General features: G+C 38.2%; 2 protein-coding genes across 2 annotated transcripts in view; one reads left to right on the top strand and one right to left on the bottom strand.

Moving 5' to 3' along the window:
• The window catches only part of IMMP2L (inner mitochondrial membrane peptidase subunit 2), an 885,960-nt gene that overhangs the window by 402,527 nt on the left and 460,954 nt on the right, over positions 1-22,479 (bottom strand).
• The window catches only part of LRRN3 (leucine rich repeat neuronal 3), a 38,579-nt gene continuing 25,440 nt past the window's right edge, over positions 9,341-22,479 (top strand). The window contains exon 1 of the mRNA XM_030308242.2: positions 9,341-9,751. The gene's annotated coding sequence lies outside the window, so the exon portion shown is untranslated. The remainder of the gene's footprint in view (positions 9,752-22,479) is intronic.

Raw genomic sequence — 22,479 nt, forward strand, 5'->3', positions numbered from 1 at the left:
CCAAACACGCACACATCTGCAGGTGCCTGCACCCACCTACCCAGCCCTGATATGGGAAGATGATGATGGCCCCCAAGCACAGAGAAGTCATAATAATCAGGCCCTGAAAGGAGACTGGATTTCAGCTAAAGGAGGAAATAGAAGGGGAGGTTTGGGAACTAGCTGAAAGGAAGGCAAATGTGCTTACAAGTGGGTAATAGGAAACGTGAAAAGAATAGAGAGGGTTCACATAGATGAAGTATAGGGCAGCAGCTACACCATGGTATGCGAGAGGATGCCAGAGGCCTTATTATCCGAGACAGAGAAAACCACGCAACATGAGAAGCATGGTGAAGAGGCCTGCCTCAAACGTCCACAAGGATCCACAAAGACCAAAAGGGCCAAGTCTCAGAGAGTGATTAGACTGAGAATCAGACAGATGGTGAGGGTTACAGGGCTTTGAACTCAGCTAAAGTTTACTCACCATGGTAAGGACAGCAGAGAGGACATGGTTCAGTGCCCACCCTGTCTGACTCACCATCCTTCAGGGCAGGACACAGGGTGGTCAGCAGCCCCAGACCCCTGGCACTGAGGCTACTGACGCCGGGAAGCACAGGCCTGACCGGCCACACAACACTGCTGTGCTGTGTGCTCAGTGGCTCCGGGGGAAGCTTGATATCCAGGTCTCACTTGATAACAACACTGCACTTAGCACAGTGCTTAGTGAGTGGTTCAGAGCTCAAGCCTGGGAGCCAGACAGATGCGGCTTCCAAGCCAGGCTAAGCCACTTACAAGCCATGTTACCACAGGAGGTAAAGTAACCTGCTTCCTCTATCTGCAAATGGAGAAAACGGCATCTTCTTAGAGGCTAACTATAAGAAACTCTAAGAAAGATGTGCTGCCAGTAAAGTGTTCATGTAGCTCAGTGCTCGGTATACAGCTCTCAATAAATGGTACCTAGTATTACCGGGTCCTTACTGCTCAATGTGTTGGACAATTTCCTTTTTTGGGGGAACTATCCTCTACGCTCTAATTTGGGGGAAGGGGAGTAGAGATGACAGAAGAGTATTTTATCCAGGACTAAGCATATGGCCCAGGTAGGCTAGTGGAAGGTCTTCCCCCCCCCCCCCCCCCCCCCCCCCCAAAAAAAAACTTTCAAATTTGAGCTAAGAGAAAGGGACAGTCTCTGGTGGCAAAATTGTGAGGTGAAGGACTTGAGAGCTGGCGGTGGCCAGGCTGCGGTACATGGAATGAAAGCTGGTCTGCAGTAAGAGAGAATAAAGCCAGCGCTCAGAAAAGCAGGCAGGGGAGAACAGAGACACAATCTCCCGGCAGCATCTGAGTCCATGGCTAATTTGTCTCTGAGGCCCAGCTTTCCCTCTGCTCATGTTACAGCATGTGAGACATTACCCTTGCTACAGCCTCACCTTTTTAAGTTGAGCCAGTTTAAATCCAAGCTAGTTTCAATAGGGTTTGTCTCCCTGGCAGCTGAAAGTAAGTATCCATAGTGTGGAATAGCTACTAATAAATTTAAAATAGCGTGACTGGCAGGGACCACAGCTGTTAATCTCTTCGCATGATTTCTTGAAGAATATTCTACACACACCCAGAGATCAATAAATGCCATTGACAGCCAAACCCTGAATTCTACCAGTAAAGTCTGCAAATTTATCCATATGCATTTGACCTGATTTGAGCATTCCTTATACTACCCAAACTCTTCCAGCTCCCTGAATCAGAAACCAGCTGATGAATAGGCACTGAATCCAAAGACAGTGAGACCCAAATAACATATACAGAGTGGTAATAAACGAAGCAGGAGCTCTCAAAACGAAATGTGCATTGAGTGACAACGATGTGCCCAGAACTAGACTTGATCATCTAATCAACTTATTTTTAAAGTCAGTCTAGGGGCGCCTGGGTGGCGCAGTCGGTTAAGCGTCTGACTTCAGCCAGGTCACGATCTCGCGGTCCGTGAGTTTGAGCCCCACGTCAGGCTCTGGGCTGATGGCTCGGAGCCTGGAGCCTGTTTCCGATTCTGTGTCTCCCTCTCTCTCTGCCCCTCCCCCGTTCATGCTCTGTCTCTCTCTGTCCCAAAATAAATAAAAAACGTTGAAAAAAATTAAAAAAAAAAGTCAGTCTAAAGACCAAAGATTGGAGCAACCCCTCCTCTGTTACCAAACAGTCCGACAAGAATACAGTAGAGATTATAAAATAGAATTTAGACCTGAACATTCAGTGGTGGCCCCAGTGTAGGTAACAACTACAAGAATCATCCATCTAGTCTACCACTCTTGAGAGTTGTAGTAAGTACCTTTCATTCTTGAAAGCACCTTCCCTAGACTAAAAGGGATAACTTGAACAATCACAAGAAGATTAGACAGAAAGCTTTAGCTCTGAGCTTCCTGCATTCCCCATCAATGAAGGAAGACAATCCAATGAGAACGCTAACAGTCACCTTTGTTCTCCTGCCTAGCAGAAGTCGAGAAACAGAAGTGACATAAAATATTCATGAAAATTCAAATGACCCTTTAACTTCTAGATGGTGCCATATAACTAGATGCCTAAATACTGTACTGACAAAAAATATTTCTCTTGCAAAGAAACCACTGCTTTGATCTCTTGCTTAGATAATGAAGGGATCATTTTCATTAGCCCACCTCTACAAAAGAACCCATGTAAAATCAGGAAAATCCGAACTGACATTACATGCAAATATTGCACCAGGGGCAGACTGTTATCTTACGCCATCTTGGTTATTGGAGTTTTATTTTTGCCTAGAACTTGCATGTATCTTAGTAGTTATACGAACGCAACTGCATTTACTGTGTCCTAATTAAAGAAGATGAAAAGAGAAAGTGGCCAGCAAAGAAAGAAGCTAAGTCAAGAGACACACTCTATTCTCCCATAAATCATAGCTCTCTTATGAAAAATCTTATGTGTAACTGAAGTCACTGATCTGACAAAATCTCTCCCCTTGGGGGGCAGGTGTTTCATTACCTAAACAATTCTCCGATTTTAGTCAAATATTTGGAACAAAACCAGCACAAAGAAGAGAACAGTCAATTACTCTTTCAGTCACTCAGTGAGGTTTCATTAATATGAAACCTTTTAATATGTAAAATGTGCTACTGAATATACAAAGTAAATAGGACATTACTTCTGCCTTCAAGTTGCTTACTCTCTAGGCACAAATAAAGTGTATGATATATAATATATGATAATGCATGTTGGAACAACATAAATAAAAAGTAAATTTAAGATGTGATAAAATAGGGAAAATACCCACTCTCACTGAGATGGGGAACTTCTTAAAGGATGAGATCTTTGAGCAGAAGCATTATAGAACTGGCACACTCACAGAAGAAACAAAGAGCTAAAAATGCAATGTGCAGAGTATATTCAGGAAATGATGAGGCATGTGATGTGCTGAGGAAGGGGATGACTGGAGTTAGGAATAGGGAGAAAGGCTGGCCAGTAATAGGGGGCACATATCAGAGTTGACATCGCAGAGTGGCTCCAAGCGTCAGCCTTGGAGTCAGAAACACTTTGGTTTGATTGTTGACTCCACCAATAAGCAACTCCATGAGTTTTTGCACACCCAGCTCTCAGTTTTCTGATTTGCAAAATGAAACTAACAGCTAGTACTCTAACAGAGAGGAATGAATGAGACAATTCATGAAAACCTCCTAACAGACTACCTGGCACAAAATAAGCACACAGTTAATATCTACTATTATTGTTGCTGCTGTCTTAATTATTATGTTGTGGAAGAATTGAATACTAAGTTAAGTAGGTCAGATATTTTATTAAACAAGACAGCTCCAGTTGTAGAAATCAAGTTCTACCTCAAAAGAAATTCATATCTTATTTTTTAAGTAATAGCTATTATATGTGATTATAAAAATACCATGTATTTACTGTAGAACATTTGAGAAGTGTAAAAAAATAAAAACCACCTATTCTCTTATTGAAGATAACTACTACCAGTGGTTTGGTATATTTTTTTTTTTGATGTGTTTCTTTTCAATTATTTCTGTGCAACTTACAAACTATCTGCCTATCTGGCTATTTCTCTGTCTACCTGCTATATATATTTTTTTTAAAGGATTTTCACTGTTGTATTTCACTAACTGTTTACATGGCTAGAGAATAAGAATAGTCAAAAGAAAAGAATAAAGAGATGCACAGAGAGAAGCCAAGATGAGAGACAGTTTGGATCTACAGAAAAAGGTAAGACGGAAAGAGAGTTAAAGGAGTCTGGGGAAGATAGACAGACAGAGACAGTGATTTATCTCCTTGATTTCTGACATCTTTCTCATTCCTGATGGTGTATTTCCTTGAGTGATAAAATTACTTTTGTTCTTCAGGTGGAGCTCTATCCCTCATTAAAAATAAGACCTATATGCTGTGCTACAGCAAAATATGAATCTTAACTCCATCATCACCCTGAACATGGAGAGATGCCATCCTGGGAGAAGCAGAAAGGGGACTGGAGTCCTTACAAGAGCAGCAAATTTATACTACTGGCTCACTTGTCTTACCCGCCCCCACCCCCATCAATCTTTCTGTTTCTTTTTATGTTTGCTAAATTCTGATAGTTGAATCTGTGTATTTCAGCATGTAAAGATCTCTTTCCTCTCCAGTTCGAACATTTGGTGGATCTATGATTTTAAGTGTTCACAAAAAGCCAATATGAAGTTGCACAACCATGTGAATGTACTTTTGCCACAGAGCTGCAAGCTTAAAAACTGTTAAGCTTTTTAAAAATTTTTTTAAATTAATTTTTTATAAATTTAATATTATATATTTTACCATAATAAGAAAGTCATAACAAAAATAAGACCTATCGTTAAATGAGAATCTTATTTTTGTTTCCAATTCTACTTTCTAAAATCCTTTTGAAAAAAGAAAATGAGAGCTCTCTGATCCAACGTGCTTTTGTTCAACATTTTAACAAACAGCCAATGCCACTCCCCTTACATCATGCTTCTAACTTAATTAAGAGCTAATCTGCTATCAGAATTAGACTACAAAGGACCATGTCACTGAAGATCTTTCCAGTACAATGTCAGCCCCTCCTCATCAGTGGCCCATGCAGAGTTATTTAGCTTGCTGAGCATATCAACTCACTTTCCAACTAGACACTGCATTTCTTCAGAGCTCTATTTCTCAAATAGGGCCAGCAAATTCTTTCATTAACATTGAACAACCGTAACTATATAAAAGATCCACTGCTTAGTGCAAAAATTCATTCCTTTTTAAAAATAGTATTTTATTTTTAGCATCCCTTGTTGCTGACTATAATGAATTGGTTGGCTCAGTCATCAGTCAAGCATTCATTTATTTTACAAATGAATATTGAGTGCCTTGTGCAGTAACAGAGTCTTGGCTCTATAGGCAGATAGAACTGAGTTCAAATTTTTGTCCATTATTTCATCGTTTTGGTACATTGGGCAAGAAATCTAACTTCTCTGAGCCAATGTTTCTACACTGTCAAATGGCAATAAACATCTATTTTATGTTGTAGAGATTTAACAATTTTTATAACATACAGTTAGTACTCAACAAACATTGTTTTTTTCCATGTTTGTATATGCTATCGAGCTTAAAGATGAATAAAATATAGACCCCCCTTCCAGGAGACTCCATAAGCTATAAAGGGACATGGGTCAAATTATAGAAACAACTGTAATACATTTTAAAAAGTGATAAATGATGGGGGGGGGTGGTAAAGATTGAGAGATCATATCTTGTTAGAGGGTCAGAAAAGATTTCACACAGGAAGTAGCATTTTGACTGAGCTCACTTATTTAGGACCAGGTAGGTAGAGGCAGGAACCTGGAGTGGAAGGTAGAAAGGACATTCCAAACAAGGCAGAAAACTGGAACAGAGGATGATGATAGTTATGATAATGATAAGAGTGACAATGGCAATGATGGCAATAATGGCCGTGCCAAACATTCATTCAAGCTTACTATATCCCAAGTACTTTTCTAAGCTTTTACACATATAAACTACTCTAATCCTCATAACAGTCTGGGAGGAAACTGAGACACAGAGATGTTAAGTTCTTGTTCAGGGTCACAAAGCTAGGAAGTGACAAGGTAAGCATTCAAACTCAGGCAATCTGTTCGCAGAAACTGCACTCTGACCCACAACCCAGACCACTTCTAACAAAGGTGCAAGGGTAAGCACTGCCTAGGATTGCACGAAATAGTGAGAAACCTTCCCAAATTAATAAGAACTTCAACCATTAAATCAATGAATAAATACTTATTGCACCCCTATCATTCATTTGGTGATGAAGACAGAACTTTTTCAACATAAGTTAAGGGCAGCAATTATTCCTTTATGTTTTAAAATAATTTCAATACATTTTAATTAGAACAGAATACTCATTCAGGAAACCCTGCAGCTATTTACTACAATGTAGCTGACATGCACACCCATATAATACAGCATATTTGGAATGTGCAACTTCTCTGAAGTTTTAGTGCGTTCGACGTAAAATCTCCAGAAAGGGGAAGAAAAGGAAAAAATGGAGAGGAAAAAAAGAAGTGGAGATCTACCAGTTATGCAGTAGATGAGAGGGTGATACGGTAGGGGAAAAAGAAAAAAAAGAAGATGGAAGGATCTATTCTTGCTCTCCCTGACTAGCTGTGTGCATTTAGACATGTCTCTTGACCTTTTAGGATTCAGGGCATTAGTGTCTTAAGGTTCTATGGTTCTCATCCGATGACTATTCACAATTGTACTAATTCAAAATCACGGAAATCCTATTCAATCACAGTTTAATGTGTTTACCTGGCACTTCATTATATGGTTGTGATAGCTAAATAAGTTTTTAACGTGTCTTTTTGAAGACCTACCTTTCGTATTTCCAGTAAATGGCTGATAATGGACAATCACCTGACCACATACTGATTCTACTAAGCTGCTGATGCTCTTGTAGGAAGAAGGAAACCACGGCCAAAGTACAAACTCTTCATCCTCTACACCCAAAGCCAGAGTTATTTTTCTCTTTCACATTACAATTTCACTTCTAATGTGCCATGCTATGAAATTTATAAAAATGAGTTTGGAACCTTTTGAATTTGTCATGCGCCTACAGCAAAAGGACAACTCAGCAAGAAAAGCAATCTTATACCCATATGCCAGAGAAAAGGTGAACAGTGAGTGAAAACAATCTCTTATGATATAGCATAAGCTAGAGTTTCAGAGTATTCAATTTTCACTAAATTAAAAATTAGATTTTTCTTTCATTTCTTAAAGAGACTGAAATTTAAAATATTAAGTATGATTGCTGGTTTCATTTATAAACTAAGAAAGTGGTTTAATCATGTATCTGATTATCACCACTTACTTTCATTATGGAAGTGCATTATAATTGGTTTGATTACTGGATTTGTCAATTATACAGTCAATACCAATCAACCAGAATGAAGTGCTTAAGGAGCCAACAGCATAAAACTAAAATTCCTTTTTCAAATAATTATCTCAATTTTATTATAATTCTTCCAATATGTGGAAATATAATCCTGCAGATGTTGAAATGATATGGAATACACAAGGAATTAAAGCTAGGAACAGTAAAACTGAGGGTGGAATAATGAGGGTGATTATTACTATTATTACAAATACATTAGATTCTATGTAGACACCCTCCATCTCAACATCGCCAACTTGACATAATCCCTACCATTCACAGAGCAACATTATAAACACTACAGTGCCTAGTAAAGAATAAAGCCTTACGATAAACTTTCTGAAATCAGTGTTAGTAGGTTAACCAAGAAACTACTTTTGTGTTGAACTCATTTTTATTCAAAAGATTTGAAGCCATTTGAATTAATTTGTGGAGAATACAAAAAGCATTTGAAAACTTAAAAAAATCTTACAAAGTGAAAGTATTCTGTGGTTAGAAACAAAGTTATTGTTCTTATAAATTTCCTAGTATTATGATTATAAGAACCAAAAACTACTGGTCTATGTCATTTCAATAAACACTTAAGGAGCAATTAGATACGAAGTTTCCTCCTCCCCCTCCAAACTAAATCTAGTAACATGAAAATGTCATTTTATTTTACTCCACTAGAGGGTAGTCTCTCAAAACAGGGGCTTGCAGCCATGAATCTAGCCTGTTTTTGACCTGTTGATAAAATAATCCTCATGTTCCATTCTTCTCAACAAGATGTTCCTCTAGGATACTAATTAAGGCTGTAAAACATGCACTTTTAAAATTGCTGTCTATTTATTCATAGGTGTTCATTCAGAAATATACACTGCTATACTTTTCTGTTTCTTTTCTAAATTTCTGATAATTCAGTAAGTGTTTTACATATGTGGTATATATATCATATTTTCCTGGTAAATATACATTCAGAATTAGTAAGTCTAAGAATGAAGGAAAATCATTGTCTTGAGGATTTAATTTATTATACTTGAAATACCCCCCCAGAGTAGTAAAACATACCTCCTTAAATACACATACACAGAAATACCCACACAAAAACCTTGACACATGTACACATTCATATGTAGCTGTCAGACTAATTGTATCAGATATAAAGAAATGAATGTAATTGGAAATGCTTACTTTTTAAAAATACCCCTTCAAATGCCAATGTTGTGAATTATAGAGAAGCAAATATATGCTTTATTTTTAAAATGTGGTCAAACCAGATAAGAAATGGCATTGCTTTAAAAAAAAAAGTATTATTGAACAGTAAGCACATGCACTAAATTAAGGAGAACCTACAGAAAACCAAATGCCACTCAAAACAGTTTCAAGCTACTCTTCGTAAATAATACAGTCCCTGGTGAACTTTACAGAGAGGATTTGTGTCTCTCCAGGTGTTTTTAATATTTGGGAAATCCTTATTTGTAGCATGCCCTGCTATTTTCAGAGAGAAAACACAGTTTCTCTAGACGAATGATCACCTAAAAATGGGAAAGCGTGTCAAAAATTTCTTCCTCTTAAAAACAAGAGGAAGAAAGAAAGGATGGAGGAAGGATGGGAGGAAGGAAGGGGGAGGAAAAGAGGAAGGAAGGAAGCAAGGAAGGAAGGTAGCAGGAGAGACGGGAGGGAAGGAAGGAAGCAAGGAAGGAAAGGGAAAAGGGAGAAAGGGAGGAAGGGAGGAAGGAAGGAAGGAAGGATGAAAGGAAGGCAGGAAGGCAGGAAGGAAGGAAACGATACCTAGGAAAATATGCAAGCCTGTTTCATTTATTTGTATCCTAAGCAGCAGTGTCATAGAACAGACAGGTTGTTTCAGCCAACCAGACGGGAGCAGCTGCGAATGCTACATCTTGGCAGTCTGAAGTGATTGGCTCCTCTCTGGGGAGTGGAGGGTGTTCAGTTATTAATGACCGCTGAGCAGGCAGCACCATGTCAGTGTGACAACTGATCGGGTGAACGATGCACCACTAACCACCATGGAAACAAGGAGAAAATAAAGCCAGCTCCCAGGATCTCTCTACACTGGATTGAGAACGTCAGCCTGCCTGCCGACCGAGAGGAAGAGTTCCGGAGAAAAGAAGGAACCCTAGCTGCAGCCTCCTGCCTCCCTTTATATTTTAGAATACAGAGATAAGATCGCTTGCATGTGTGCCCACCTATAGTACATGTTTGTGTATACTTTATTACACACACACATGCACCTATTTACACTCGGGCAAGAACACAACCATGTGATTATCGCAACTAAAGAACTGAGGAACCCAGCACACAGGGACACGAAAGGTGGTGTATCACAGAAACTGCTTTTGCAAGGTAAGTTTAAAATATCCATTTCTATTTAAATATGCTCTATTTCTTGTATAGTGGATGCTTGTTTTAGTCAAACCTAAATTCTCCGTTGATGTTTTCTTCTTATCTGAATCCTAAAGCATTCTTCTTCCCATTTTACTTTTGAGGAGAAATTCAAATGCAAAAGCCCTCTGGCTTTGGGTATGCTTAGCTGTGTTTGTGGGATTCTCCAACATGCATTTTACTAGCTTGAACGCCCATCAGAGGATGTGAGTGGGAGAGAAAAAGCAGTGCCGGGGAGAGGAGAGAGAGGAGGGTGAGAGGGGAGAAGGGGACAGTGGGAGTGGAGAGGAGAGGAAAGGAGAAGAGGGGAATTTTCTTTTTTCTTCACACTACTTGTAATAAAAATCAGATCACACATCATTCCGTATTTTGAAAGCAACCCCCCCAAGTAGGGCATTTTTCTCCCTTTCAGTGGATGGAGATTAAGGCAAATGCTGCTGTATGTCAAGAGCTAAAACCATTAAGCAGAGTGGCAGAATGAGCATATCACAAACAGTTATTGAATTTCTGCCAGGCTACATCTTACGGATTGGGGTAAATGACTTCCCTTTAATAACATCCTCCCGCTGGTCTGAAGGGACAGTGCAAATGTCTGATTGCTAATGCAGCTGCAAGTGACACACACGAGGTAAAAGGATCCCATGAACCAGAAGAGTTCTAATCTTCTTTGGTAATTAACAGAATCACAGCAGGGTGGCCTTAAAGTGCATTTCCTATTTAAGATTTTTGTTCAAACCGACCACTATGTTCCCTTTGCTGTTACTGAGCTATGTGGCTTCATTTGCCTCTAATTTATTTATTTTTAACAATATGTCCTTGTTTCCATGCCTCTAATTTTAGTGAGAACAGGCTATGAATATGAGTAGAAGCTTCCTAATTCAGTGAAAAGGAGATAATGCGAAAAATAAAAAGAGAAGAAGTAAGGATTCAAAATATCTACCTAGGGAATAGTGTGCCCTGGTACTATAAATATTACTCATATCCTACATTTGTCTTTAGTTTCAGAAGCAATGCCTTTGAGACAGAATTACTCTCAGTAAACTATGAGCATCCATGTACTGATGATTCATGGAATACAGTGTGGGTTAATTTATACTTTCAGTCTTGTAAAAGGAAGCCAGCTACTTCGAACATGCTTACAAACAGACAACGTCAATTGAGGATGTTCGTGGAAACATGTACTACCTCCTTTAACGGGTCCTGTAAAGACATGAAAACAAATCTAGAATTTGCATTTCATCTTCTGGAGCTCTCTCCTCCCTTCCTTTAGTTTAACCAACCAAATAGTTAATGGAATCTGATTCTTTCCAACTGCATGGTATTTTTTTCCCCTACAACTGTGATTTCAGAGTTATTATTGGTTTCCTAGTTTATAATATGAGGCAAAACCAAAAGACAATAACCAGCCACTTAGATCCTGCCACTTTCCCCTAAACGTGTCGAAATATGAGTCACTTTGCAATTCGTAAGAAGTCAGTTAATTCCAGCGACCTTTGTAAATGATGACCATAAAGCAGCTCTGACAATATGCCACTGGCTTCGATTTTCCGTCTGTAAAATGAACAAGTTTAAGAAGAGGTTTCCTGCTCAGAGTGAAAAATGAAAGGTGCTGAAGCATTAGCTCCAATATTGGCAGGCTTGCTCACTCTGCCTCAAACGCCACATGCAATCTATAGAAAAAACAAAATGATTTATTACGAAGAGGAGAAGGTGTTTTATTTGCTTTTCTGCTATTCATTAGAAGTGCTGTTTTGCCACAGAACAGATCTGATATTTTAAGATACCTCCTAAGTTCCTAACCAGGAGGGAAAGCTGGAAGTAGATGCTCAGCCTCCCCATTGCAAACTCCTGTATAATGTAGCATTGCAGTATTGATTTCAGTTTTTCTTAGACCTATTCCAGGGAAACTTTCCATACCAAACACACACATACTTAAATCCTTACAGAGCCTATTTTTAAATGGCAATCAATGACACCTAAGAACAGCGGATTCACTTGTTAACCTTGGTAAAGCTCACATATATATTTTGTGGATTACACAGATCAACATTGTGCCCACTTGAGTCTGAGAAATACCATCATTCCAGGCGCTTGGTGTTGTCACTCTGTGTATGCCAGTGAGTTTGGTGATCTGATCAGCATCTACCAATGCCAGAGGATGGACACAGGAGCATGCCTGGAAAACTTAACCATAGTCTCCCCAGTCATGTAGCTATACCAGAAATAGGTTTCTGGCAAGACAAGCTTCAAAGGACCATCTTTTCAGAGTGTCACTTGTCACAGGCAACACACTGAGTTTGAATGCTGATGAGAAGGTGGAATTTCTGTCTTTCGTTGTTGTTGTTGCTGTTAATGGCTTAATAAACAGTGTTATCTGCTTCCTAGGCCAGAAATTTAGGGACCTATGAAAAAGGTGGTCAACTTAGGATCGTTAATTGTATTTTATTATTTCTTTGTTCTTTTTTACAACTACTGCTTCCCCCCCCCCCTTTTTTCTCTTTTGCCACAAAATAGGCTTGATGTTTTACCTTTTTCCCCCTACTCTGAATTTTTTCTAGTGCAAAATTCTGGTGTGATGTGGCACGGTGATATTTATTGCAAACTAATTGAGTTGATCAGAAAGGTTTGTAACCTGAGTTAAAAAAAATAAAACACTTACATAAGTTAAATGTTATTGCTTAGTACTTAGCAGGCACTGAAGATGGTCATAGATGAGGTATCTGTTGGAGATATTGAAGGAGATCTTTAAAAGGAAGCTACTAGCATACGAAAAAATGAGTCCATCCTTCTAGCCTCAGTAAGGATGCCCCCAAAAGAATCATTTAAAATAACGTAGCTCTAGCCTATGTGAAGAAACAATGGACACATTTGCAGCCCACTAAACTGTTTCAGGTAGACCTGATTCTAAGGATTCAATCACTTATGTATCACTCATTAGTCCCATGAAACTAAATAAAGCAGGTAAACACCGGGCACTACATCAGTACGTCCTATCTGTACTGTCAAGGATAAAGCTCTCTGATACTGGCTATGCAGTGAGTACTTAGGAAAGCTTCACTGTGTTGCCACTGAACACAGGTCCCGCCCAGAGCTCGGTGAATTCCTCCCTGCCTGTCTTCTGATAAAGTGATGCCTGGTTCGACACCTAGGAAGTAGAACATGGTAACAGTTATTCCTCTGACCACGATGTAAAAGGAAATCAAAAAGTAGGTGGTGTCAGAGGATAGAAAAAGTAATGGAGAAATAAAAATGTTTTCTTTAATGTGACGGGAGGGGTGGAAGAAGATCTCAGTAGATGCTATTTAGAGGTCATTAAATACAGGGTTGGGGCGGGGAGACAAAATGCTCATCTCAAATCTATATGAAGAAGTACAGTACCCAACCAGCCATCTACTATATTTGCATAACTGTTAAGTTTGTATAAAACTGCTTACTATTATTATGTTCATTTATCTTTAGGTCGTGATAAGGGAGGGCTTTTTTTAAGGTGTCATTATTAAAAGCAACTTACACAACTTCAGCATGAGAGAATAAAAAAGGGAAACATAATTTCATACAATAAAAGAATTTTAGGATTGAAAACGACCCTTAGAAGATGGTATAATATGCTTATTTCACAGATTAGGAAACTGAGGCACAAAGGGTTTAACATCTTTCGACCAAACCACACAAGACCAAATCTTTATCAAGGCCTAGAGTAGATCCCTTTAGTGTGCTCCCTCCAGTACTCCATTAAAAGTCTGCCTACTCAGTCTTTCAATTATTTTTTAAAAAGAAAAAAAAATTAAGGAAATGTTCATACAGATAATCAAGTACTTTAAAAGCAAAAGTAAGCATCCAACAATAGAAGCAATAACAATTTGTAAGTATATAACACCCAAGTATTTCAAACTGATAATCTTTGGATATACTCTTCTATGTTTTGTAAAGAGTCATAAATATTAGAACTTTGCCCTGTTTGTTTTTTTTTTTAATCTTTTTAAATGTTTACTTATTTTTTGAGACAATGCAAGAGACAGAGTGCAAGCAGCGGAGGGGCAGACAGAGGGAGACACGGAATCCGAAGGGGGCTTCGGGCTCCGAGCTGTCAGCCCAGAACCCAACGCAGGGCTCAAACTCACGAACCGTGAGATCATGACCTGAGCTGAAGTTGTACACTTAACCAACTGAGCCACTCAGGCGCCCCATGATCTTTGCCCAGTTTTTAAAACATCTTAATAATATTATTGCTATCCTTCAGCTTTAGCGATTCAACTATTGGTCATCCATTAAAACTTTTTTCCAGAAATTTTGACGAGAATCTTTGTTTCCTTTTTTATTGGGTTTCACTGTAACATTTTAAGGCACTTACATGTGCCCTCATTAAATAGAGTCCCTTCTCAGGGTCTATGCTTGGCTTATCCACTTTGCTGAAAACAGTGAGGACATTCTCAGGATGGTAATCCCTACTTCCCTCTCTTCATCTCCTCATCCTGTCTTACCTTTTCATTTCCAAAGTTTGAGTGAGACTCTTTGTAGGCAATGACACCTGCCTTTCACTCTACAGCCCTATTTTTTTCTTCCTAGCAAATTTTTCTTGCTTTCTAAAGGTGCTCTCCAAATTTTGCTTAGGATAATAGTAATGAATTGACCCAAAAACTTTGGAGAAGTAAAAAAGGACATAAAAAATAATAATTGTATTTGTGTAGCGCTATACTGTTTACAAAGCACTTTTTCAACAATGACATTTGTTTCTCACAACAACTTAGTAAGGAAGGTATGATGCTGATCATCTCCCTTTTAAGATTAGACAATGAGGTTCCATGAGGTTAGAAATTTGCCACAGTCAGGGAGCTAACATGTGGAGGAGTTAGGGTCTTCTAACTACAAAGATGGATGCAAGACTGATAATAGTACCTGGCACTTTGTGAGTCTGTTAGAAAATACACACTCCTGTTTTCCGGAACTCCCATTATACACTTACCCTTCCAAGTTGTATGTCCTCCAAACCATACCATACTCAATGTGGACAGATTTTTGCAGATAAACTTCTGTACTTCTTCATTTAAATCAGAGCTAATTATGTGACCAACTTAAACATGAAAAACACAACCAATATCTATTCTTAGAGAAAAAGACTGCACATTGTTCTACCTCCTCATCCATACTTTGTCTGACAGCATTAATACTTTGATAAACAGTTGGTAAAGGTCTCAAAAACTGGATAAAATGGGATGAGTAAATATTCAGGCAAGTTCCATGTTGCTGGAAAATTATGAACAAAATCCTTAAAGTCACTTGACGTACCACCAACAGATGAAGTGTCAATATAAAAGGAATATCATTGGCATCTACCTCCTGGTTAGTCTCTATTGGGCAGATAATGAATGACACACAAAGACCTCAACATGCCAGGGAATGTGTTCACATTATTCTGAAAGCCCTTTGGGAGAAATTTTTTCTTTCAAAAGTAATACTGTCCTTGGAATAGATAAATCCCTAGAACAACATGTATTGAAGGTTGTCATACAAAGTTTTATTTCCAGAAAGTGAAGCCTTCCACAAATAATCAGCTATTCTGTGTAGGAAGGAATGTAAACATTTTTTCCACAATTTTTACCATGTCTGTATTGAAAAGGCCCATGGAATCCCCAAAGACCCACTGGATCAATTAAAGGCTTAGCATCAACAGGAAGGAAACACTTTCTATTTCCAGAGGCCTGAAACCCCTGGGATTTAATTCCCTGAAGAGTAAGAGAGGAGGCAGTGTTTTCTGACTTGTTCAAAGCCGGGATTCCAGGAATGGGAGAATGCATTCCCTGAGGACCAAGCCTGCTAACAGACCATGGCCTTCAGGAAGGCTCAGGACATCCAACAATTACAATGATTTAAATAATGCTATGTATTTTGACTACAGAAAATACTTAAAGAGACATATTTTCCTTGTGGTGAAGACTGATTTGTGCTTATTACAAATTTTCTCTAAAATTATAAAACTGAATTAATAAAATGACTGTAAAGAAACAAAGGCAAATATTTTGGGAGATTCATTCCACAGGAGTAAAATTTATCCACATAATATCTTACAGTCTCATAAGGTCAAGGCATTTAAATTACACTGTCAGCTAATTTACACTTTACTTTTGTTAAGAAAAAAACACAAATCAAAAAATTTTAAAAACCGACATGTATCTTCAAAGATACAATTCATATCGGCCTTTATATCTCTTTAGAATATTTATCTCATCATTATATTGAAAAGCCTAAGACACAGTCAGTGGTCTTATCATTGTTTGCTAACAGTGTCTCTGGGCTCTACATTTAATTTTATTTTCATCAAAAACCAGTCACTCAGAATCACAAATTACTGAATATATTCTGCAAAGAGTATATGGAACCACAATGGCCCTTAGTGAAATCTCAATAGTTGCAGGGAGTAATTTGAAAATACATCTAGACAGATCATATTTTGATTTCTACAAAGGCCAGGGGGTTAATGGCCTTCCACTGCATGTGCCTAAGGACTGAGAACAAGACGATGAAGTAGGCAAAATGGGGGCTGAGTCTAGGTTACAATGCTGTATCATTTAAGAGAAAGCACAATAGGATGGAAAGAGAAAAACAATGCTACCACCATATGTGAAAAAGAAATACATTCTAAGTACATATAAACCTTGGAAGCTCTATTCCTAGTAATTTTTGAAGGAAAAACATATGCCATCATAAGATATGAGCTTAGACTGTATTCATCCAACAAGTCAATTTCTTGTGTGAATAGCTGAACTGATTCACTTACCAAACACATAATTTATATTTGTTCCTCTTCCTGTAGTTTATCACCCACGCATTTTTTTTACACAAACACGACAGCTGCTTGGGGAGTGTCATAAGGTGATGTTCGGCTAACTTTTTAAAATCAGTGAAGCATTTGCCAAACTACCATTTCCTTAATCAGTTACTTTATTTTTAATGAGCAAGCAAATTCCATGTAAATATCCAAGGCTCACCTTTCATTTACACTATAAATTGTATCCCAGTGTGCGGCTACTGGACAAGGAAGTGAAGAATTAAATGTTTTATGACAAAATGTTTTCAGTACAGACTTTAAGAGTTCAGATCACATTATCTCTCAGACAATCCTCTACTGGCTAAGGGAATGATCATAACATTAGCAGATCCCACTTATTACATACAGACATTTCCTGTGCCAAACACTGTGCAAAATATTTCACATGTGTTTTCTCATTTTATTCTCATAATAACCGTATGGAGCAAGTACTATTGCTAACCCCATTTTACAAATGCGGAAATTAAGACTTAAAGAAGAAAAGCAACTTGCCTCAACTAATGAAAGGGAGAAGAGGAAAAGGAACCTAGGTCAGTTGGGCTCAAAAGACACGGCTCTATGCATGAGGCAACACTGCCTCTTGTTGGTACTGCCGGAACACAGCCCATCTATACTGCTGTCTAGGAGCTGGATTCTCTACCAAAATACAGTCATTCCATTTATCATTTCATGCCATGCCATTCTTCTCACACGAGCGTATTATCTCTGCAAGATTCATTCGTAGTTTATTTTTGTTGTTGTTTCTGACAGAAAAATGATGATTTACTTATTTATAGATGGGTATCACCATCTATCTGATTAACTAAAATGCTTTGTGTAGTTCAGTTTGTAGCCAGACTTGTGAGCTGGCAGAGCTTGTAGTCCTCCTCCACCATTTTTTCATCAAGCACAATTCAACATGGTTCACCAGGTCATGCACCCCAATAACTGGCACAAAGGAAAAATGCAACGCTTAGCTTGTAAGTCTTAGTTGTCATGATTAAATGTCCATCCACAGCCCCAATTCCAATCTGTAGATAGTTCCTTACTCATGTATTCTCTTAAACCAGAAGCATGAAAACGGTGAATACTGTTTCCCTGCTAGTATGATCATCAGTTTTCAATGAAATTCCTCAATCCTCGTCAGTATTAATAAGCTTCTCGCTCTGCAAAGTTAATAGACGAAAGCTCTAATCTGTTTTTCAAACTGAGCATGCTGAGTCAAACCTAAATCTTCAGCAGAAGTGTTCTACGCCAGCTGCTTGCAAAACTTCAGCGTTTCTCACTGAGTGACCTCCTCAAAGAGCTATCTGGGGAGTCCTTCGATTTGACTGTCCTACATAGAAAAAGCTGAATGTGAAATTAAGGAAAAATGTTACTAAGGATTCTTCCCATAGTTAGGAATGGGGCTTAGATAGCTCATGTTCATGTATATTTTCTTTTCAGAATTAAGATTTTAAAAAATTAAGTCATTAGACAAACGAAAAGTGAAAATCAAGCTTGAGGTGATAGATGGCTAAAATATACATGCATCATGAAAAACCTAACTTATCACATGTAAGAAGTAAAGGACATGCATAATTTTAGATTATTGGTTTGGGTTATTTTTTTTTCTTACTACATCTTATGTTCATATACAATAGTGAGGAGAAGAGGAGAAAGAAGGGATGTTGGCCAACAGCTATTCAACATGTACCACAGCCTAGACCCTGGTTAAGTTCTTTCACACCTCATGCCACCAGAGCATACAACCCCACAAGGGATCAGAGGCTCAGAACGGGGAAGCATCTACACAACTTCCTACTATGCCCAGGGGCCCAAGTTGAATGTCTAACTCCAAATCCTATTCTATTAAAACCATGTTACTGTGCCTCTCCTATCACACCTTAGAATAAGCACAACATATTTCTCTTTTGGGAAGCATTTTACCTTTTATGCAGAAGCATCCAACAATGGGTTCTTTTTATAGTCTTAAGCTTCTCAGCAAAGCTCAGAAAGCTTACACAATTAATCAAACTTGATATTTTTACCACCTGGTGCAACATGATAGTATTTCAAGAATAACATAGTGAACATTTAATACAACTCAACTAATCTAAAATAAAAGTATTACTTGTAGATTTTTTACTTAAACATTCTCATTAATCCATGTAACTTCAAAAGTGTAGTGTGTTAAGAAAAAATCATGGCTGAATTCCAAGGACTTAAAAAGATCTTTATCATTTCTTAGGGAATGTAAATCAGCAACAAAATAAGACAATTTTTCTTTACCATGAATATCTTGCAGATTGAACACACAGAACAAGATTTCAATCCCACATCACTTACCAGATTTGGGAAATATTTGAAAACTTCTTTATACTTTTAAGTATTTTGTACACTTAGGAAAGGTGATGAACTCTTACAAGTTTAAACCTGTCCCATAAAGAATTTTTCCTATCTGAAACTAGTAACTCCTTGACTGTCACATCCTGCCTCTACTCCTTTCCACACCACGCTGAAGGTAATGGTATATTGAGTTCTTAACCTCACTTAAGCCAGAGGCTTACTATTTGACATAATCATGTTAAAGTATAAATCAATGTGCTACTCTGCACTTTACTTGATTGAGATGTCTATGAAAGGAGAGATATTCTAAGATAATATACCACTTAGTCATTCATTTAGACATGTCATCATGGTCATTTACTCAATGACCATGGATAATAGTCAATAAATAGAATCTCGAGAATTGATAAGGAATGATGTATGTATGATACAGCCAATAGAACCAAATCTATCTACCTATCTATCTATCTATCTATGTAAATTTTCCCATCTATCAAGATTTTTGAAGGTACCATATTCCAGAAATATTGCTAAATACATTCATTGTCTAGATGTTGTATATATGGTTGTATATTTTGTTTCATTTTTAACACACAAGCAAAATCAATTAGGCTGTCTCTATCTTCAAACTCAATTAGGTGCTTATTTTTAACACAGAATATTAGAATCTCTGCAAGAATAGAAGAATCCCTAGTGACTTTTTTTTCCCCACAAAGTTTCAGAACTGATGGTTAAAGATTGAAGATTCATGTCCTTTTCTTTTGTCCATTGTCTGCCAGTTTTATTTCAGGTTTGTAAAGACTACTTATTTGAGACAAACAATTGCTTAAATTGATACAAAATATTTATAGAATAGGTACATTATGTTAAATTTTTCCTCAGAGAAGATTGGGAATAGGATATGGCCAAGTGAGTTAGGAATTTGATAAGGGATCTGACAGATGTTCAAGTGGATGCTCCTAGCAATATGCTTGTAAGTCTATGGTAACCATGGTCCTTATCTCTACTGCCATTCACAGTCCTTTCTTGGCTCTTGGATAATGCCTGTAGTGTGGTAGGGTACATATCCTTAGAGAGAGTATCTACCAGAAGGGGACAATACCCTTTATTCCCACATGTTCGTGAATTCCTTTATTTTCATCTACTATACTACATCTTTTTTTTTTCTTTAAAAAAATTTTTTTAAATGTTTATTTATTTTTGAGAGAGAGAGAGAGAGAGAGCACGAGAGAGGGAGGGGCAGGGAGAGAGGGAAACACAGAGTCTGAAACAGGCTCCAGGCTCTGAGCTGTCAGCACAGAGCCCAACACAGAGCTCAAACCCACGAACTGTGAGATCATGACCTGAGCCAAAGTCGGACATTTAACCTACTGAGGCAGCCAGGTGCCCCCCACCGCCTTTTTTGTTTAATTATATTACATTTCACATGCAACTCAACTGAGGGTCACCCAGAAACTGCCCAGTGGTATCATTAATGAATGAATTCTATACTGCCTATTGATTTGCTTTCAAGTGTCATTAACTAATATAAGGAGAACTGGTGTAACTAAATTGTCAAACTGAGAGAGATTTTACAGATATTAAGTCACTTGCTCAAAGTGATTCATTACTTAAATACATACCTGGAACCAAAATCCAGGTGATTCTATCCTTGCCTCGTGGTTATTTCACAGCACATTGACTGTGATGGTAGGGTTTCGACAAGATTGGGCTGTGTGCTCCTATGAAATCATTCATTTTCTTAAGCATTCTTATGACCAAAAGTTCCCAAAGTCAACCCGTAGGGAGATTCAGGAGTGCCTTCTCCATGAAGGGTCCATGTATGTACAACCTATTAGCTGTAGGGAGCCTCGTAGAAGCCCAATTCACTCTCCAGGCACTTTTCAAGATGCCTCTGTAGAGGGGCATTTTATCAACAGTAATATGTTGCTGCTGTTCTGCATTAAGCATGTTAAGTATTTGGGAACTGGGGTTTTGAATATGTGCCCTAAAGCAATTTTAGCTGAAGAGTTGTCTTGTTTCATTTTTAAATCAGGCAAAAAAAAAAAAAAAAAAAAGGGAGAGAGAGAGAAAGGAGAGAGAGATTGAGAGAGAGAGGGAAATTCTTAAAAGGAAAAACACAAAAAACAGAGACTATACAAAAAGTTTCATATTTAAACAAAATAGAAATAGAACAATCCAGTTCTTTGTGGCACTCCATTGGAAATTCCTTCTCTTCTTGGACATTCCACCCCAAATTTAAAAGCCTCTGGGATCCACCCTAATCCTCTTTGCTGGGTCCCTAAGAAACTTTATAACACACATAAAATAACTGCAGTCTTTGAAATTATAAATGTCATTGCCAAGTTATTTTGTGAACTTTTGTTAAGACCCTGTTGTAAGTTTCATTCCCAAAGAAGGCAGCGTCTAGAATAATGGCACTCAAGGCCCAGAGTTGCTGCACTGAAATTTTTAAGTTGTTGACGATAACATGATCTTCTTCTTTTTTTTTTTTTTTTTTTAACGTTTATTTATTTTTGAGACAGAGAGAGACAGAGCATGAACGGGGGAGGAGCAGAGAGAGAGGGAGACACAGAATCGGAAGCAGGCTCCAGGCTCTGAACTGTCAGCACGGAGCCCAACTTGGGGCTTGAACCCATGAGCAGTGAGATCATGACCTGAACTGAAGTCGATTGCTTAACTGACTGAGCCACCCAGGTGCCCCAGCACTGAAATTGTTGATGCAGTAGAGAAGTTAAACACAGTGATCGTCTTCCAAGAAATAGAACATGCACATTTCATCCAGACACAATATTTTCTGAATCAATTTATATATAATTTGATTTTTAAATTCTTTTTTAAATGTTTTATTTTTAAGAGAGAGAACACAAGTGTAGGAGAGGAGCAAGGAGAGAGAGAGAGAGAGAGGGATAGGGAGAGAGAGAGAAAGAGAGAGAAAGAGAGAGCAAATCTTAATTAGTCTCCATTCTCAGCACAGAGCCCAACATGGGGCTTGATCCCATGACCCCAAGATCATGACCTGAGCTGAAACCAAGAGCAGGATGTTTAATGACTGAGCCATCTATAATTTGATTTTTGAAGTTGATTTGTTGCCTACTGCCAGTCCTTCAGTATCTTACTTTTGTATTTGTGAAGTCTAAATTTTGATTCATTCTGCAATCAGCTGAAGAATGTCTTTTTTTTTAAGTTTATTTATTTATTTTTTTAATTTTTTTTTTTAACGTTTATTTATTTTTGAGACAGAGAGGGACAGAGCATGAATGGGGAGGAGCAGAGAGAGAGGGAGACACAGAATCGGAAGCAGGCTCCAGGCTCTGGGCCATCAGCCCAGAGCCCGACACGGCGCTCGAACTCACGGACTGTGAGATTGTGACCTGAGCTGAAGTCGGACGCTTAACCGACTGAGCCACCCAGGAGCCCCAACATGATCTTCTTTAATATCATGGTGTCCACTTATTCTAGTGATTTCATAGAAATAGTTCGTATTTTTCTTTCATGTGAAAAATCCTTGTTGTGAGTACTAATGAATAAGGTTTAAATTTTAACACTCTATGTA

This window comes from Lynx canadensis, chromosome A2 (genome assembly GCF_007474595.2).
Source record: "Lynx canadensis isolate LIC74 chromosome A2, mLynCan4.pri.v2, whole genome shotgun sequence".
NCBI lineage: Eukaryota > Metazoa > Chordata > Mammalia > Carnivora > Felidae > Lynx > Lynx canadensis.